Here is a 21,376-nt window from a genome sequence, read left to right on the forward strand (position 1 = left end):
CTGAAATCTAGGTTTCAGTGGGTAAAAATAAAATTTTACAGTATCCCAGTTGTCCTTATATGTTTTGTATTGTCAGTGGCTGCCTTCTCACTCCAGCAGCCAAATTGAATGATCAAGTCAGAGACTGTATAGCCTGCAAAGCCCAAATATCTTGCCCTTTGCAGAAAAGGTGTGCCTCCATCTCTGATGGCAAGACAATACTCATTCCATATTTTACGAGATATGAATCTGGGAGAAATAGTAAATTCAATGAGATATTTACAGTCCAAAAGGTTATTTACAGTCCAGAAGTTTCTTGACCTGGGCCAAATGTAGCAAGACAAAATGGAATAGGGAAGATAGCTTGGCCCTACGTGTTGGCCTAAATAACACAACCTCCCAATTATGAGCAATTTAGCTTTTGGACATGAAAAGTGACATAGGAATTTTAGTTAACGTAAGGTCAAATCCATGTCAGTTGTGTGATTATGAACGCGAAGAATCTAATGTGATATAGACCTATAAATAGAAGTTTTGTATATCAAATAGTGAAGACTGAGATTATACCTAAATAATTCATTTCAGTTTGGAGTGTCCTCCTTTCAGAATGGAAGACATCTGAAATATTTTCAGGGGAGCTATAGGACGGTGAAGGGATACAAAATTATGCCAAAGGATAAATGACTTAGCCTGAGGAAGAGAAGACTCTGAGGAGATATAACATGAAATATTTGGATGCATGTCATGTGGGAAAAGGATTGGGTTTATTCTTTGTGAGCCACAGGGGTAAAGACAGCGATGGCAGTGCAGAGTGCAGGCATCTTAGGCTCGATATAAATAAATAATCACACTAATTATTGTTCAAATATGGGATCACATGCCTCAAAAGGTAATTCCTCTATCTCCCTGAAAGGTGTGGACAGAGCCTGGAAGAACCCTGAGTCAGGATGTTGTTGACAGGATTCGAAGATCAGAAGGAAATTTAGATTAAGTGACAGAGAAGATTTCTCTCAGCACTAATGTCCCAGAGAGTAATTCTGTCATGCATGCATCTTGATATTCCTTGCGCATTGACTGTTTGCAGAACATTCTGTTCATCATTGTGAACAGGACAAAGGGAATCCATGATGCGGAGTCAAAGGGAGACAAAGAAACTTTGCAAATGAGAGATAAACACATGAAATATCAGGATGAGTGATGTGTGGACTGAAATTCCATAGTTGTTCAAACAGCATGGGGTCAGTGAAAATTTCAAGAAGGAAGGGGGCTCTGGCCAGAGCTTCGAATATTGGTTTTAATTTGGATAAGCGGTGGTAAGAACACAGAAGCTATCAGGTAAGGAGGGGTAGGGTAGGAGATACGTACAGTAGGGAGAAAAAAATATTTGTTGGAGCAGTTATTCATTCCGCACTTAAGGAGCACCTACTGTGGGAAACCACAATGCATGCAAAAGATTACGAAGATGAATACAATAAAGATTCCTGCCCTCAAGGAACTCCCAGCCAGTAACAGGGAAATCAAAGGTGATGCCTCTCTAGAGCAGCTTAATTTTAGGTGATGCAGCCACAAGCTAAGTTACTGGAAATTTCTTGGACAAGCCTCCTCCAGCTTAAAACAAAACAAAACAAAACAAAACAAAACAAAACACCTCACCAACACTCATTCAACAAATACATATTGAACTTTAGCACCGTCCTAGCTGCTGGAGACAGATCAGTGAGCCAGACAGAGCCCTCCTGTCGACCCGGTATAAGATAAACCCATTTTTTGTTACTACCTGGTCCTTTAAGAAACATAAAACATTATTTATTGTTTTGCAAACTTTGAAAGAGCAAAATCAATAGAGAAATAACTTCTGGGGCTTCCAGAAAGATATTTAGAGCTCTGTCTCTGGAGAAAAGGATGTGAAATACTCGGCAGTGTCTCTTAAAAGCTATGCTCCTTTCTTGAGCTGCATTTGTATTTTTGTCATCCATTCCATTGTGGCTTTGGTTTTGTTTTTTAGCACCTGCAAGATTTAAACTGGAAATTTCATCCTTTGTGTCTCTGCTCTCGCCACTCTAAACATCTCTTGTTGGAAGAATCAGTATTGGCTTTTTGTACAAATAAAATGCAAATCATCTCCTTGCCAGAACTAAACACTTATCTCAATGAAATCAGAACAAATATTTGAAGGTTAAAACTGAGATTCACTGCTTAGCAGAATAAAGAGAAAAGCACTGAATGCGACATGAATCTTCCACTGAGATGAATTCAGAAGACAAGCCAAAACTCAGTAGAGATAAAAATACTTCTTATACTGAATGATGGATTTTGATATTTAGAGCCAGATATCAGCATTTATTTCCTGGCTGTTTTCCTTTCACATGAAATTTAATATCGAGCATTTGACTGCTACTAACTATTGAAAAATGCTGTATTAGATTTCACAAAGGAAAGCGAGTTTACTCTGGTGTCCAGGTCAAATGACTGTCCAAAGGGAGCCGCTTCCCTGGTCACTATGCAGAACCCAGTGTCTGTATGGAGAGTCCGCCTTTTCCTCTGCATCTCATTGCTCCCCTGGCTCCCAGTCTCCTCGCCTGTTACCTGTGAGTTTGTGAATCTCACTCTCCAGGAAGTGGCTATGACACATAAACATCAGTATATTTTGTTCTATTATTTATTTTTTTAAAAGCATTCTCCATTATGTGTCCAAGAACTTAATGCGACCACACATTACTGCATTATAGATATGTTCTTTTAATAGTCACGTAACTTTTTCAACGTCATTGGTTTCCTTCATAATTCTACATATTTTATGATCTATGCTTAAAAACATTGTCCTCAGAAGGGATCCGTAGATTGCCAAAGAGGCCCCTAATCCCCAAATGGTTGAGAACCCCAAGTCCTGTGCTTGGCTGATGAGGGAGTGGGGCCCTTCCTCTGACCTACTCTCCCGTGGCTTTTTCTTATGTCCCCTTAAGAGAAAGGCAAGGCCCTAGCCAAGTTACTAAAGTGACTCACAGAAAAAAAGTACCTACAAAGCAAGAGTCATTCATATAAGGGATCAAATGACATAGCTGGTATTCATAGTTATTTTTATTTCATTGATATATCTTTTGTTTGAAACCTAGGCCAAAACAAAACCAAAACGACTTGTTAAAAATCATCATTAGAGTGAAACATCATGTCTGTGGGCAGGCCAACATCTTGAAGATGATTGAGCTGGGGGTAATAAAAATATGTATATAGTTTCTGCAGTTTCTGTAACTGGGTGTCAGCAATTTCCAAGAGTGTAAACTGAATTCTGGACTAAATAACACAAGCAGTTGCCAGTAACTGATATTGCAAACAGGTTTGATCCATAAGTAACAAGAGCTGTGCCCATGTTGTTAGCCTGTCTGTGGACTCACAAAAAGGACAAGCCTGTGTGTGTGGAAGGAGGGGATTCTTCCAAAGGGTGAAGTCCATCCAGTCAGGAATAATCTTAAGAGGAAAAGCAGACTATCTTTTGGAACAAGAGATGCTGCTTTATGTCATGTTCTAGTGATGGTGAATTCCATTGTTTTCACTTCTATATGGCTTCTGATGTGAAGGAATTTCATTGTGGGATCACATGCTTAATGAGGTTAAAAATTATTATTCCGGAGTTCCCGTCGTGGTGCAGTGGTTAACGCATCCGACTAGGAACCATGAGGTTGCGGGTTCGGTCCCTGCCCTTGCTCAGTGGGTTAACGATCTGGCGTTGCCGTGAGCTGTGGTGTAGGTTGCAGACGCGGCTCGGATCCTGCGTTGCTGTGGCTCTGGTGTAGGCCGGTGGCTACAGCTCCGATTCGACCCCTAGCCTGGGAACCTCCATATGCCGCGGGAGCGGCCCAAGAAATAGCAAAAAGACCAAAAAAAAAAAAATTATTATTCCACTTAATTAAGAAGAGAAGAATAAAACAGGATGTTCATAAGCCCCAGATCGACAAATTCTCTACAAATCCTTTCTGCAGGTGTCTAAATAGCACAAGGTCCAATCAAATTGTAAGTCTTTTTATCTGCCCAATAACTCTGAATAAGTTTTTTTGTTAATTCATAAGGATTCTTTTTACATAATTCTACCTTGAAGGCAATTCTTCTTAGACTTACCTTTTAAAATATCCACTCAAATAGAAAAAAAGTAAAACATTTCTTTGTGAAAAAATAACCAATGATTTGAAAACCTAGAATTATTTTTACTTACTTTCAGAGTTGTAACTGCAGATAAATTTTTACACTCATCTCAGTTCCTTATGAATGTATGACCTGTTTGTTCATGTGTAATTATAGGTGACCTACATTTCTTGTAATGTTAAATATTCACTGGCACACTTTAAGAATCTTTACAGTTATTATTCCTGGGAACTGACCCTTATATTAATCATTATGACTCAAGGAAATTTTAAATTACATTAATCATTGCTGAAATCTATTGAGCCCTTTCCTGTGGGCCAGGCAGCTTACCTTATTCAGATTCCACAACACCATGGAGTGGAAGATACTGTCATCCCCACTGAGCAGGTTATTTACTTGATAGGAGTTTAGTTCTCACAGTTCTGGAGGCTGAAAGTCCAAGATCCAGGTGCTGGCTGGTTTGGTTCCCTTCCTCCCTCCCCCTGAAAGGGTTCTTTTTCTGGCTTGCAGATGGCAGCCCTCTCACTGTGCCCTCCCATGGCAGAGGGGCCCCCAGCTCTGGCCTCTTCCTCTCCTTTTAAGGGCACTAATCCTGTTCAGGGGCCCCACTCTCAGGACCTCATTTGTACCTCATCACGTCCCAGAAGCCCCATCTCCGAATACTGTCCCATGGGAGTTAGGGCTTTGCCATATACACTTGGGGAAATCACATGCATTATGCCCCTAACACTGAAGGTTTAAGGAGGTTAAATAATTTGCTTAATGTTGCAGAGCTGGTAGGTGATTAAAGATGGAGTAAGCTAGGCATTTGCTAAGATATAATATTGTTCATGTGTAATTATAGGTGACCTACATTTCTTGTAATGTTAAATATTCACTGGCACACTTTAAGAATCTTTACAGTTATTATTCCTGGGAACTGACCCTTATATTAATCATTATGACTCAAGGAAATTTAATGATTAATATACATAACAATATTCATGTTAATATTGGAGTGATGGCTGATAAAGAACCCTCAGTTTGATTTTACCACCCTCCCCATAAGCACTCTGTCAGATAACTTCCCACTCTCCTGACTTCTTTGCTTGGGGCCTGTTTCCCACTTAGTATACAGAGGTATCCTTGCAGTCTTCAGCCTCATCAAGTCAGCTTGTCACTAAACCCTGCAGTGGCTCCTATCCCATTCAGAAGAGAAGGGGAAGTGCTCTCCTTGGTCTTCAGGGTCTTTCTGCTGTCTTTGACTGAAACCTTGTCTCCATCCCTGATCCACTCCCCCTGTTCTGCTGGGGCGCATGCTCTTCCCGCCCCTGTTTCCTGGCCAACCCATTTACATAGCCCCACCCCACCCCAGCTTGACTCTGTTCTCTAGCCTCTTTTATTCATCACCACAGCCCATAATGCTACCTGATAGTACTCGATCACAGGTTCTTTTATTAATGTGTTTTAACACCTGCCTCCCTTAGTTGAATGCAAGTTTCCTATGAACAGAGATGCACTTGTGATTGTGTTTAAGTCAGCAGCACCCCTAACAGGACCCAGCATCCAGTAGGTACTCATTATTTGCTGAATTTACAAATGACTGAACAGTGTCTTTAAGTGGTCTGAGCCTGTCACTCCTAAGGAGATAGAGAAGCCTGGCTCAGAGGTACAGAGGGCTGTGTCTCAAGTTCCCCTGTATGGGAGAGGCAAATTCCACATCTTACTTCAGCGATCTTTCCCTCACATGCTCCTGGCCTTTCCTAGGAGCACAGAGTAAGGAGCAGACATTTTTTGCTTTTTAGGGCTGCACCTGGAGCATGTGGAAGTTCCCCAGCTAGGGGTCCAATCGGAGCTATAGCTGCCGGCCTACACCACAGCCACAGCAAGGCAGGGTCCTTAACCCACTGAGTGAAGCCAGGGATCAAACCCGCATCCTCATGGATACTAAGGATTGTTTTTACAGAATTGGGTTCGTTGGGCTCGTTACCACTGAGCCACACACGAACTCCCCGGAAGAGCAGACATATCCATGTTGAAAGGGATGAGGGAAAAGAGCTGTGATTCCCTGAGCATTCTGTCCCTGTCAGACCCTCACTGGGCCATCCCTCTGCAGCCCTGACTGGTGACACTTGTCCTCACTTTATAGAAGAAAGCACAGACAGACTATACCCTTGTTCACATCTTAGCAAGTTGCAGGCAGAGCCTTTGCTTGATGCCTGGCTTTTATCTGGGGGTCACGCCCAAGAAGTGCTTACCACAGACCTTGGACAAAATACTTCTCCCAGCCTCATGAACTCAGGAGTTAAAGGATGACGATGGCTCCACCTCAGATAACAGTCAAATTTTGTAGAACACTCCTTGCCTCATACCCATGTGCTTCTGTTTACAAAGAGGGTATTCAAAGCTAAAAACAAAACCTAGAAACCTCTGGGTTTTGAAAGTAATCTGTTAAAAGCTATACGTAACTCCTGTGTTGTTAGCGCCAAGACTATTTACACATTCAGTCCGCCATCTAATCCCTTGGAGGAGTTGGCTGGTGCGGTTAAAACAGCCTTTACAGTGTCTTTACACAAAGATTCGATGGAGAGGTACATGCAGGCTGCACACATAGACAAGTTAGCGATGCTCCTAGCTAGGCTGTGTAAATTACTTTTAGGCAGGACACATACTGTACACACCGGGTTTTAGATGTGAGTAATTAATGTGAAATGCTTCCTCTCTCTTTGCCTATAATCACACTGAGCTGGATCTTTCTTTCTTTTCTTTTTTTTTTTTTTTTGGTTGGTTGTTGTTTTTTTTGTGGATCTCTCTTTCTCCCCAGTTCCATTGCATAGCCTTTCATGCATTATGTGGGCAAGCATGCCTGTCCTTACAAAACTAGTGGTGGCAGCAGCAGCCATGCCCAGAGCCCATGGTGCAGAGGTCATGGTGCTTCCCCAGTCCCACCACTCAAGACCTTGGCTTCCCTCCTGGGAAGGACCAAAGGTTGAGATTCATTAGCATCTGATGGGGGTGGAAACGAAAGGGAGAAGCAGTGTCTCAGTTCCTCACCATCTTCTCCCCAAGCTGGGGTCCAGACCTCCACGTCTCTGACCCAGATCATTGCGAAAAGATACGGGAATTCTCTGACAGTCAAAGCCCAGTCATCTGATTTCTCCATTCACACTCCTCCAGGGGCTTCCCTTCACTCAGAGTAAATGCTAGTGGCTCACAGTGACCCAGGAGACACCCATAATCTGCCCCAGCCCAGCCTTCTTCCACCTGCCCTGGCTTCTCCAGCCACACCAGCCCAATGGGTCTTTACTCAGTTTTCACCCTCTCTGTCAAGCTTTCCCTAACCTCCCCATTTAGACTTTAAAAAGCAGGGAATCAACAGTCACCAATGTTACTTAGCACTCAGAGTCCTCAGAGGATGATAAAATAGGAATTTCACTCGGCAAAGCTGTGATATTTTCAGTTATGCTGCTGGGATTAGCCCTAAGAGGAGCACAGAGTAATACAACTTAAAGGAAAAGGAGTAGGATGACGTCCTCTCCAGGAAGACAAGGTGTCTTTCCAGGTCACTCCACTGAACAGCTTCCAGCAGTTAAACTCTAAATATTTTTTTATCTCCAGTTCTACAGAAGTGGGTGCAGGGCTTACTGAATGGATCAGAAAGCATGGGACCGAGGTATTAAGATGAAGATGCACATTATAGGAAATTAATCAAATACTCAAGAGAAATAATCCAAAAATACATAGAATAAAGTGTTATTCATAAGCGAAATATAGAAAATCATTCTCTGTTTTGTCAATTTCTGCAATATTGATCAGATTTGTTGAACAAATTAAATGATGCTTAATTTGATGGATCATTACAGAGTCTGCAAGACTTTCTGTCCATGTTTTATTGAATTAAATGCAGTTCAAATTTAAGTACCTTGATAATATCCCAACTTTTCCATAGAGAATGCAATATAATGAAGGGTAAAATGGACTATTTCTAGCTTTGTGTGCACTGTGATTAGTGAAAGCTGATTATGACACATTTTTAGCCTCTAAATATAAGATAGTAAGTTTTAAAAATAGACTTGATTATTCCTAGGCAGTGGCTGATGAAGGTAGAAGATGTTTGGAGTTGATTAAATAGTGGTCAGTGTTCTGGGTCCCATGAGAGTGATAGAGGGAGAGTAAATATACATTTGGATAAATATAAAATTCTTCTGATATTCTCTGGAATTTTAGCTTCTACATTTGCAAAACTATGTGAATGATCTACTTTATAATCTCCCTTTCATGGGTATAAAAGAACTTAAGTTATTTACAACACCTGTTATATTATTTAGATGATTATTGCATCTTAAATGCATATTAACAATGTGTTTTAATTAAAGGATGAAAACAGATGTCACCATTAGCAAATATAATGGGAAGGAAATTACATCTTGTCACTTGTCTTGAAACGCATTCTAGAATGGCTTAGAAAATACTGTACCTAATGATGACTGACTAATTCAGTATACTGTGCAAGTAAAATCCAGGAAGCTTGTATTTCCCTGTTTTTAAAAAGGAGGGGGGAAAAAAGGAAGCCTTTTTGAAATACATTTCTTAGTCCTTAGATATTCCATTTAGGCTTTAAAAGGAGGATATTTGCTGGTGCTGCTTTTAAAAATCTGAACTCAACCTAGATACTTCATTTTATTATTCTAAATCCTACTTATATATTCAATCCATTAAAAAATAATGATAGATGTCACAGAACAAAAGCAGATGCTTTATCTGCCTTGTATTCACTATTTTCTCTGTACATTATAAAAGGAGGTAATATTTTATGGAGTACTTATTAATGTCCATACCTCCCTACATGTATTAGTTCTTTTAATCCTCATGACCCCATTGGTAGGTAGGTATTATCACCCCCATTTTGACAGATGGAAGAGTGAGTTCTTGAGATGTTAAACAACTTGCCAGGCCACAGAGTTGGTATAAAGGAAGAACCCAGGAGGGATCTGCACCCAGGAGTTTGACCTCAGAAGCACTGGGCTCTGCCTTCTTTAGTATTGGCACATACCTATGTGTGCCAAATACAACACCAGAGAATTATGGTGGTGTCTTCACTTCCTGGGCCAAGAAGCAGATAATACATTTCCCTTCTAGACCCAAAGGAGGGCTGACGTGACTTCATTACCCCCTGCGTAGGGATGAGACTGAATGTCTGACCAGACCAGATGGCAAAGTTACTGGTGGCCAAATAGAGGCTTAGTAACTGGGGTGGGTAAGCTCTAAGCTTGACCAACAGAAGGACTTGTCCATAGAGGCACTCATTAGATGCCTGCAAATTAGGGCACATTGCAATCCTCACTTATTTATCTCTGTCTCTCTTTTTTGGCCATGCCCAGGGCATGTGAACGTTCCTGGGCCAGGGGTTGAACCTGCACCACAGCAGTGACTGGAGTTGCTGCAGTGACAATGCCAGATCCTCACCCCACTGCACCAGAAGGGAACTCTGCAAGCCTTACTTATTTCTCTGGCTCTTTGGTTTCTGGAAAACAAGCTTACTGAACTTTGTAGGGCCATTGACATTTTAAAAGAATTATTCTGATCAAATATCACAAATGTAGTGTTTGTCCAAGTTACATTGAAAGGTTCCCCCTACCCACCATATCCCAGATTGCCTTTTATCATTCAAAAGAACAAGCAGCAAAACTCACTAATAAGAATGATAAATTCATTATGCATAAATTTATTGGACATTAAAAGTTAAAGGGAAAATGACTTTTGACATGTTAGGAATTTTCTATGTATCATTCATCCATTCGCTGTGTCAGAGCATTGAGGAAACTTATGATTCGGACAATCTCCATTTCTCAGTTCCAGTAGCGTTAATGGTAATATTCCTTTGTTAAATATCAGATTTTAGGATCCCCTTTCTCTTTTTTATGTTTGTGTGAATTAGTAATGATCATTTAAAAAATGCTGAAAAAATTTTTCAAAATTATGTATCTCCTGGACTTTTCACAAAAGAAATGACCCCCGTGGGTTTGCCTTTCTTTTTTCTTATAAATGCCTTTTTGCCCCTTATTAGCATGTCTACTGATCGATGATCTTAAGTAACTCGGCTTGATCCCTCTGTGCCAGGAAATCCTGCCACTCTGAGCTGTCCCAAAGCCATCAGCTAAGTGGACTTGGAAACTTCAAAGTGAGGTCCTTTCTTCCCTCGTGGATGATCTGTGTCAACACATAGTAATGTCAGCTGACATTTACTGGCTCCATCGCCTGCTGCACTGCACTCAGACTTTACATGGATGATCTCAACAAACCCTCCCAACTCTCCTGAGGTTATTATCATCCCCAGTTCATGGATGAGAAAGCTGTTAAAGAGTTCATGTAATTTCCTCATGAACATGCAGCTAAGAAATGGAATTAGATTTGATCCTGAGCAGGCTAGCCTTAGACTTTGTGGATCAACTCTTCTCTTCAGTCCCTTCCGAAAAGCATTCAGTTTTGGAGTGAAAAGTTAGCTTTTTTTTTTTTTTTCCCTCCCCACACTAATAAAACATAGCAAGTTTGGTGAAAATAGTGGAGAAGCCAGCAAAAGTGGAGAGTGTGTTGCACTGGCCAGAAGATGCAGGCCTGAATTGATTACTCGGCACTTTGGCTTTATCATGTGTGTAGACACTACCTTCTTCCAAATTGCCCACACACGGAGTTGGCCTTTTCTCTATCAGATGGACTAGCATGCTCAGATGACACAGCCCAGAAACGTTCACATGGAGGGTAGTTAGATATCCTTAATATTGTTCAGTTACATTTTTTTTTATCATAGAGATGGCACCCATATTACCTATTTGATGATTTTCTTAAAAACTGACTTCATTCCTTTCTAAAATTTCATTGCTAGTGAATATAGTACTTTATGGTTTCTCTTTCACTTGCTTTTCTTCTCTTGAATTGTGCTCTGAACGAGGAAACTGTTTATCAAAGTATGAAAATGGTTCCATCTTGGGCCAGATTTGCGGGTTCAGGCCTCTGATATATCTCAAGTGTCAGAAAGCAGTGGTATTACCCCACATGTAGCAGGAATAGTGCTGGGACCTAAGACCTGAAGCTTCTCCACACATGGTGCCTCAACATTCAGGAGCACAGGGAGGGGTTTCTTAGGAGATGAAGTGGAACAAAAATTTAAATGAGTGCAAGGGGGCCTCTGTGTCCTGAGATGCTCACTTAATGCTTACTCAGGAGTGGCCTCCCATGGTGAATTGAAAACGGAATTAAAAATAAATGCTCGACTGAAGTAACAGGCTGCAAAACACTAACAACTAATCACTGGCTCTGTCTGCTCTTATATCTCCTAAGTGTCATCTCCCAGGGCTTTCAGAACCCTGTGGGATGCTGATTGGGCCAACTACATTTTTAACAGTGCTAAATGGAGGACAAATAAACAAAGCAAAACAAGAAAAATATACAACAAAACCCTGAATACATAACATTTTTTAAGGGCGTGTAGAATGAGGACCTTCACAAAAGAGCAGAAATTGCAACACTTTATACATTTCTCTTTTGTTCTTTTTCAGCTAACTCTGAAAACACATTTTTTCCCCTAAGAAGTTACACCTCCTGCTGACTGGTCTAGTTGTATTTAACGCGTTAGATATTTTCAAGAAAAAAACGTTAAATATTTAAGAATTAAATGGAAAGATAAAAATCTTTAGTGCCATCTGCTGGTCATTTGCAGAAAGTGAAAAATGTTCTTGTTTTAAAGACTCGTCTTAAACTGAAAAATAATTTTTCATCTTTAGTAATCTTTGAAAACATTCAATAATATCTGTAATGAATTTCTGAATTAATTTTTAGAATATGTGTAGTATTACATGTATAAATTCATGATAGATATTACATTTTATATATAACATATATTATTAAAATATTTTTTGAGATTTTTTCAGCTTATTTTCATACAGGCCATCCCCCGGATTTTGTGTTTATCTTTCAATGATGTGATGAAAATTATATTTAACAAGTAAGATGAAAGATGAGTGACGGGGTTCCAGTCGTGGCGCAGTGGTTAACGAATCCGACTAGGAACCATGAGGTTGTGGGTTCGATCCCTGACCTCGATCAGTGGGTTAAGGATCTGGCATTGCCGTGAGCCATGGTGTGGGTCGTAGACGCGGCTAGGATCCCACGTTGCTGTGGCTCTGACTAGTCCGGTGCCTATGGCTCTGATTAGACCCCTAACCTGGGAACCTCCATATGCCGCGGGAGCGGCCCAAGAAAAGGAAAAAATACAAAAAAAAAAAGCAGATGAGTGAAAAAAATGCCTCCATTTTCAAATTTAACCCTAATGTAGAGATCTCTATTATATTATATAGTCCTCAGATAATCTGCACCAAAATCATCTAGATTGACTGTTGAAAAGGCAAGTTCCTGAGATTTATCCCACCCCTGTTGCATAGAAACACTTGAGGTTAAGGTACATTTTAATGAACCCCTTAGATCATTTTGATGTACAGTATGTTTGAGAACACGAAGGAAAAATCCTTCACAAATCAGTAAGTCTCCCTTCCTTTAGTCATATTCAAATGAACACCCGAGGATGTCAGAGTGTAGTGATAACTTGGAAGTACTGGACCTAATTATTACCAACCGATTTTACAACCTTATGTAAGTAACTGAAAGTATTGGCCTGAGCTTTCCCATTTATAAAATGAGAAACTTTCCCCTAGAGATCTTCAAAGTCCCTCCCATATCTCTATTTTCCTAAATATTTCCATTTAAAACCACTTGGGTAGAACATGATGGGGGATGATATGAGAAAAAACGTATATATATGCTTAGGACTGGGTTACTTTGCTGTACGGCAGAAATTGACACAACATAGTAAATCAACTATACTTAAAGAAAAACAAACAGATGTTGAATCTTTTATCCTTTTTCACTCTGAGAATGAAGTTCAAATGATTTCAAAGTTGTAAACTCCACATCCCAGTGCAAAAGCGAGGGGCTTGGTTTCAGGTTTGTATGATTGGATTTCTTAAGTGTTGCCGGGAATAGTTTGCAAGGGTTGAAGAAGAAAACAAAGGTGAAATGTAAAATAATTCAAAAGAAAGCTAATGTGGTTATATAGAGAAAAAAATTGTATTCCTACAGATCAGTGCTAAGTGAAAAATTAACCTAAGTAAATTTAATTATTGATAAATTTTGTAATACTTGATAAGGGTTCAAGTTGCAAAAGGGGGTTCAAGGCTGCTCTAAAAGTGATCTCATTTGAATTATATAAATTTGCAATTGCAGTCCTCTCCTTTTGAAGAATATTATATACATGCTAACCATCTGTAAACAACTTCTTATATGTACATGATATAATCTGAAAAGTTTGCAAAAATACATTTACACATTTTAATCAAGACAAATTGCTCCTTTAAGTAACCAAAAACTACTTAGTTTTAGTTAACAATAATAGCAAATCATAAATCTTCCTTAATTTTGTGAATAGAGCTCTGAAGTTTATATTTTGATAAAATAAATCAAGTTTTCTTTCATGATCAAAATTTCATTTGGCTTTTTTTTTTCAGATTTCAGCACGATGGCTTTTTTATTGAAATATAGTTGATTTACAATATTATATTAGCCTATCAAAGGAAATTTCCTGGTAGAGGCAAAATGCTTCCCATAGAGGACACTAGGGGTGCTTAGCATAAGAGAGGAAGCTAGGGAGGGAGAGAGAGAATATAAATGAATGTAAGTGGGAAATCCTAGACTCAGCTATTGCTCTCTTCAGGTGCGATGGAAGGAATTAAGAAATTTGACCCAATTCCACTTTATGTAAATTCCACTTTATCTAAGTGGAAGGCTGACCCTCATAAAAGCTGTTCTAGAATCCTCCTAGGGAGTATTACGAAGAAGCCAGAAATTTAGTTGTTCGGAAACTAAATTCCACAGATTCTCTTGCAACTGGAATCTGTGATGTGATGTAGGATCCTCCAGTTGGATGTAACTGCATGAGACTTGGGCCACGCAGCATCTGGGCATTGATTTTGCTGGTCCCTCTCGCTGCTCAGTGTGGCTCTGGTGGTGACATCCAGATCAGAGCACCTCAGCAGAGCTGGGATTCCAGCGTCAGCCACTTGGATACTGGCTTTCTGACTCTACAGCTTCCTAGTTGAGGAACTTTGAGTAGCTGGTTTTATGCTTTTGTCTTGGGGATCATTCTTGGAGATCAGGCCAAGAACCCACTTCTTTCCCCTTCCAACAATTTTGTAGCACCCAATTCTATTACTTAACCTGTTCATTTAAAAGGCTGTGAAGTTTGTTCTTTTCAACTCAACAGTTATTTATAAGCATCATTAAAAAAAATTAGTCACCACTGAAATGCAGTGGAATTTTACTGCTCCCCTGTTACAGAGTAGAATCAAAGAGACAGTTTCACTAAAAAGGGGGCAATTGTGTTTGGGGGCCAAGAAATGATTTTTTAACTGCACCTATGTTTTGACTTCATGGTCAGTTATATGTGATTATTGGACTACCATTCATTAAAACATACATACTGAATGCTTTTTTGCTGATACGCAAAGACTCTAAAAAGTGATTTGGTTTCAACTACATTTCTGAGACTTTGAGAGCATGCATAATTATGATTATCTTAGCATGTTTTCCTATTTCTTTGCCTAAGTACTTCTATCACCACTACCATGAGGCAGATTTTTGTTATTTCAGAGAATGGTCTAAGTTCCAAAAACACCTAGGAAAAAGTTTTTGACCAGCTGAGCCAAGGAAATCTCCCCGGTCATTTCACCTAGAATTATTACTCTCTACTGAACTATTTATTTCCATTCTTTGTCACTTGGTATATGTTTACATATAACTTACTTCCTATGTAGACTGTACATTCCTTGGAGTCAAGAAATGTGCTTGAGAACTGAGGTTAGTGTGAATGTTTTGACAATAGAGTTTGATGTCAAACTTTTCTAAAGCAAGCCTTCAGCAAATCAGGCTAGCAAACGTTTAATTTCAGTCATGATCAGGGCTCCCCGCGGACATCCGCCAGGTCTTTTGGAGGCACTTAACCAATCCTGCATTCTCAGAAGTCTCCTGGCTTGAATCTCCCTGTCCCTAACTACATGGGCCCTTCACAGCACCCTGTTATATGCTTTGTGCCAAGAATGGGAAGGGAAATAGAGGCTATGCTTACTGTTTTCAGTATCCCTGCCTTCCTGTGATCATACATACATCCCAAAGCAAGTCAGCATTTTATTTTATTTTTTAATTTTATTTATTTTCAAAAAGTTTTATTGAAGTAGAGTTGAGTTACAATATTGCAGTAATTTCTACTGCACAATGAAGTGATTGAATTATGCATATACACACATCATTTCTTTTTCAGATTTTTCTCATATGGATTATCACAGAATATTGGGTAGAGTTCTCTGTGCTACACAGCAGTTCCCCATTGGCCAATCATTCCATTTTAGATGGCACATGCAAACAGCTCTGGTCTCTGGCTCTCCCCTTATTTTGGGGAGGAACCTTAGGCCTGGAACTTTGGTTTTTGAAACTTTAGGCTCAGAACTTTGGTTTTTGAAACTTCAAGCCACTAGTTCCCATCCTCTCCTACCCCAGGGAAATTTAGACTAGACTTCCCAAAGCATAGCCAGGAAGAAAGGGGAGGATTGTTGTCCTTTAGCTCCTGACTACTGTGGGGACAGAGAAAGAAAAACACAAAACAGAAATAAATGAGATGTCCTGCCAATTACAAATATTCCTCTTCATCTTATCATCACCAGTCACTCAGCATCTCCCTATACGCCCTACTTATAATAAGCGATCAACAAATAGGTATTAACTGGGCATCTCATTTATTTCTGTATGAGGATGGGGGTTTGATCCCTGGCCTCGCTCAGAGGGTCAAGGATCCGGTGTTGCTGTGAGTTGTGGTGTTAGTCACAGACATGGCTCAGATCACAAGTTGCTGTGGCTGTGGTGTAGGCCAGCTGCTGTAGCTCTGATTCGACCCCTAGCCTGGGATCTTCCATATGCCACATGTGCGGCCCTAAAAAGCAATAAGTAAGTAAATAAATAATAAATAAATGACTGATTTGGGGGAGTTCCCTGTGGTTCAGCACATTAAGGATCCAGCATTGTCTCACTGTTGTGGCCCTGGAGACTGCTATGTTGAAGGTTCAATCCCTGGCCCAGGAACTTCAAAATGCATGCTGCAGGTATAGCCAAAAAAAAAAAAAAAAGATTGGTTTATGGAATAATATTCATTTTTTGAGCATTCACCGCTATTTCCTTTAAATATGTACCGTTAATCACCCAAACGACTTGTTTACAACTGGAATCTTTGAGCTCCTTGAACTGAGAGCACAGATACTAAAATAATGCAAAGATTATTACATAGTAAAACAATGGGAAAAATCACATTCAGGAAAAAAACCAAGGTTTCTACATCAATACTTTTCTTTTTTTCTTGTTTGACCGCACTTGTGGCAAGCGGAAGTTCCCAGTCCACAGCTGCTGTAGTGATAACACTGGATCCTAAACCCACTGAGCCACAAGATAACTCTAATATCAGTGCTTTTCTTTTGATAGCAATGGCATATTTTAGAACACTCCATTTCAATGTAGATAATTTCAATCAGAGATTTGTGATGATACATTTTGCCAACCTTGCTAATTGATAAGAATATAGTGTTCATTCTGAAATTGAGATGTACAAATAACTTGCACAAAAAGATTTTGCATTTGCCATTTCACATTTACTGTAATCCCATATAATAAAATATGTATTTCCATTTATTATTCATAGTAGGACACTGTCATGTATTGGATATGGATTAAAGCACTAAAACCTCGGGTACAAAAAATAAATAAATACGCTGTTTGTAGTTTCGCTACCAGTATCCTGATTTCAAAAACATATTTTATTATGAGGACAACATCTTGGCAGTGTGCAATATCAGAGTGATGTGAGGGGAATATGAATTGAGAAAAGGGCATTAAAGTTGATTTTTAAGAGACAGTTTAGAAGCGCATTGCAGAAGGTATTGGAGTAAGTAGATTTTGAAGAAGTGGGAGTCATAAAGCTGTTCCTCTCTGCCTGCCTTCCCTCTGGCTTTCCTTCTATGGTGTTTGCTGGTAAAAAGGAGACGTGCCCTGGGAAATAAGTTGGAGAGGTTGATGGGGACTTAAGCTGGTTTTTTTCTTTCAGTGCGGAATAATTGAGTCCTACCTTAAAGTAGAAGGAACCCAGGAAGGCAGAGATGTGAAGATTTGTAACAGAGTTTTGTGCTCAAAAACAGCCTGGTCTTTCTTCTTTCTTTCTGCTCCCTGTGGCAATGTCTTGCTGAGTCCGAGAAGGAACTGTAAATGCACACGAGAGGAGGGTACAGCTGAGTACAGGCCCCAAAGCGTGGCATCCAGGAGGGTGGGGAGTCCTGGCAGGGTCTGAGTGATGCTGGTGTGAATGGCCTCATGAATATGGGGTACATCTTTCTAGGAGAGGAGCACTGTCCCCTGGGGCTACTGTCCTTAGAAACTTAGAATAGTTGAATTTATCTCCCACTTTTTTTTTGGTCTTTTTTGTCTTTTTAGAGCTGCACTCGCAGCATATGGAGGTTCCCAGGTTAGGGGTCTATGCCAGAGCCACAGCAACGCCAGATCCGAGCCGTGTCTGTGATGTACACCACAGCTCACAGCAACGCCAGATCCTTAACCCATTGAGCAAGGCCAGGGACCGAACCCTCAACCTCATGGTTCCTAGTCAGATTTGTTTCTGCTGCTCCATGATGGGAACTCCTTCTCCCACTTTTGATGAGACTGGAATAGGACACCCCTCTGTGGTATCCCATGGAGAAAGTGAGAAGCCAGAGACCCCACCTTCAGACCCCAATCAAGAAGCCTCAGCTTACCCACCTTCTTGCTGTGGCCTCTGGGGAAAGAGTCATGGATTCCTGCCCACCTAGAACACATAGCCTGGGAGGCCCCACAGTCTAAGCTGCACACACACGCACACACACACACACAGGAGACCAGCCCTGGGTTTACAAGTTGCCAACGAGCATTTTAAGCCTTTTGGAAGAACATAGTAGCTTGAAGTCAATTGGGGGAATAAATATCATAGAGGAGTTGAAAAATGAGTGGAAGTGTGATTGAGCAGGAGTATAGGTCTGTATGATTTTCATGGCTGAGCTCATCAGCACAGTGTTTGCTTCTCCAGAGTCAGCTTTGCTCACATACCATCAGTTAGCCATGATCAAAAAATGGACATTTCCTCCTAGTGAAGACTTCCCTGAGCCCAGAAATACTTTAATTTGTGAGTCAAATCCACATTTATTCTTATTCTTCATGTGCACTCAATATAAGATCTGCAGTATGTGAAGTTATTTACTTATTTTAAATCTTTTATTCTTATACAATTTTTAAAGGTTACTTTACATTTACAATTATTATACAATATTGACTATATTCCCCAGGTCCTACAATACATCCTTGAGCCTGTCTTACACCCAGTAGTCTGTACTCTATCGCCTACTCTCCCATGCCTGATTTGCCCTCCCCACCAATTGTAACCACTGGATTGTTCTCTGTTATCTGTGAGTCTGCTTCTTTTTTATTATCTTCACTAGTTATGTTGTATTTTTTAGATTCCACATTAAGTGATATCATACAGTATTCATCTTTCTCTATTTGACTTATTTCTCTCAGCATATTGCTCTCCACATCCATCCATCCAAACTTTGCTGCAAGTGGCAAAATTTCATTCTTTTTTATGGCTGAGGAGTATTCCATTGTGTTATATATGTACCACATTTTCTTTATCCATTCATCTGTTGTTGGGCACTTAGGTTGTTTCCTGGTCTTAGCTATTGTAAATAATGCTGCTATGAATATTAGGGTGCATATATCATTTCAGATTACTATTTTGGGTTTTTTTTTTTTTTTGGATATATACCCAGGAGTGGGCTTGCTGGGTCATATGGTAGTTCTATTTTAGTTTTTTTTCTATCTTTAGTTTTCCGCAATGGCTGCACCAATTTACATTCCCACCAACAGTATGAACAAGAATTCTCTTTTCTCTACATTCTTTGTTATTTGTGTTCTTTCTAATGATAGCCATTCTGATCCACTGGCTGCATATGGCCTACCGTCTTCTTTTTTTTTTATAAATAAAGTTTTTTTGGAACACAATCATGCTTACTATTTACATATTATCTATGCTACTTTCCTGCTACAGTATTAGAGCTGTTTAACATAGTTACAAACTTGCCTTTTACCGCAAAGTTTGCCAGCATCCTAACTCATGTTCTATTTTATTATAAATTTATAGGAAAGCTTTTTCCTTAGCCTAGCTTTCTCCTTCTCATTTATATTTATTTACATATATTTAATTAGGTGGTTATCACAATAAATATTTATTCATGCACTCCCTCTCTGCTTAGCATTTATTTGTTTCCTTTATTAGAGATACTTCCTTGCTCATACCCCTTAATAATTATTTACTTTAATAGAAGCTTTAAGATTTCCAATGCTATTTTGTATATTTTTTTCAGATTTGTGGTTGTTTTCTACCAGCTTGATCCTAGATTAATGGTGATTGAACTGTAAAAAAAAATGTAATGGGTCAAATAATTCCTCAATAAATTAATCAGATATTCTTGCATTCATTAAATAAACTATCACACTATCTTTCTATGAATTGAAATTAGCCGGCCTTTAAACTGGGAAGGGTTTCAGATTCTAAACTACTTATGTGCTAGTGGAAGTATGCTTGCTTTAATTATGGGAATTAAATAGAAAAAGTATCCATTGGCAAAGCAGGAAAGGGAGTTCAGAATTTTTAAAGTAATCGTTAAAGTTCTGCTCAAAAGCTGTTGATGTTGAAAGGAAGCAATAATGAAATCCCAACACTGCAAACACTACAGTGCTTTGACTTAACTTATTTGATTTGGTTTCCAGGGAGTACCAGTGGCCCACACTTATCTCAGATGTGGAGCATGAAGCTAACTGCTTGAATGAACAATAGCAAGTGTGTTCTCTGATCCAGGGGGAGACTCACGTCCAGCAAACTAGCTCAGATACAAAGAGACAGCTGATTAACCATTTCCCGGGAGTTTCTCTTTTGGTGTAAGAGCCAATGACTGTTAGGCCCTAGGACAACTCTCTCAGCTGTCATTTACAAAAGGAAGGCATGCTTTCTCTGGGGATTCACTGGATGCCAGTCTGTACAGAAGAGGGAACGGTATCCATTTGTAGCAGTTTAAGATAGAGGGATTTGGACTGATGGGGAGGGGAGGAAACTTCAGTTGTATCAAGTGTGGACATTCTTTGGGGAAATGGTTTGCCTCAACAAATTTAGCTGTCCCACCTTATTAGTTATCCATAAAGAGTAGTAGCAATCCTTATACATATACCCCGGAAGAGATCAAGCAAAATTGGGAGTATGTAAAAATCTGAATATTTGCAAACCTTTTAATGTGATGCAGAAAAGCTAAGTGAGCTTAACTATAATGTGTATATACATAGAGACAGTACACTCGGTGTACTGTATGGGGTATTTAATGCCGAGTAAACCTCCCCAGGAGTGGAGGCGAAGGAAGATACTTTGTGGAAGACAGCTTGCCTAGAGATGTTTAAAACAGTCATTTCCCAGGTACATCACTCTTAAACAATAGGTCATGGAATCAATTTACTGTGATAAAATTTTTAAAAAAGGTAATCAGTATTAAACTTCAAACAGAATAAGGCAATACCAGAGCACATTCTATATAGATGGGCTTAGTATCTTGTATAATTTTTGCTTCAGTTATATGCGTATATATGACTATAGTTTTAAAGTGTTGAAACTTAGTCAAAATAATTTGAAAGCCACCTGTTGGAAGAAGCAGAGGCATGGAGTAGATACATGAATTCCACTATTAGGAAGAAATGATATTGACTCTATATGACTTTATAGAATCAACTTCTATAAGGTCCAGAGCTAATACGCAGTGGTGGAACTAACAGAAAACACGTTCATATGATTCTTACCTCTGGAGGTAAGTTTAGTGGGGACAATGGATTTGTATGTTTTCCTTTAGTGCAAATAGCCATACTTCTATTCCGCTAGGAAAAACAGCCCTTAAAAGCAAAAACAAAACAGAACAAAAAAACGAAAAAGTAATCTCTATATTATGACTGAGATGTTTGTCAAGTGTTTCTTAGGAGCAACTGTTGTGCAAGCTTTGAGCCCAGCGTTTGCTTTCTGTTTTACTAGCAAAGAGTGTTTCTTACAGAGAATGTTACAGTTCCTGAGTCTAGA

The 21,376-nt window shown here is 39.6% G+C and overlaps 1 protein-coding gene across 1 annotated transcript in view; it reads left to right on the top strand.

Moving 5' to 3' along the window:
- Positions 1-21,376, top strand: part of RIMS1 (regulating synaptic membrane exocytosis 1) — a 461,151-nt gene that overhangs the window by 180,418 nt on the left and 259,357 nt on the right. The gene's annotated exons all lie outside the window — the stretch shown is intronic.

The sequence above is a fragment of the Phacochoerus africanus genome, chromosome 2 (assembly GCF_016906955.1).
Source record: "Phacochoerus africanus isolate WHEZ1 chromosome 2, ROS_Pafr_v1, whole genome shotgun sequence".
NCBI classification, from domain to species: Eukaryota; Metazoa; Chordata; class Mammalia; order Artiodactyla; family Suidae; genus Phacochoerus; species Phacochoerus africanus.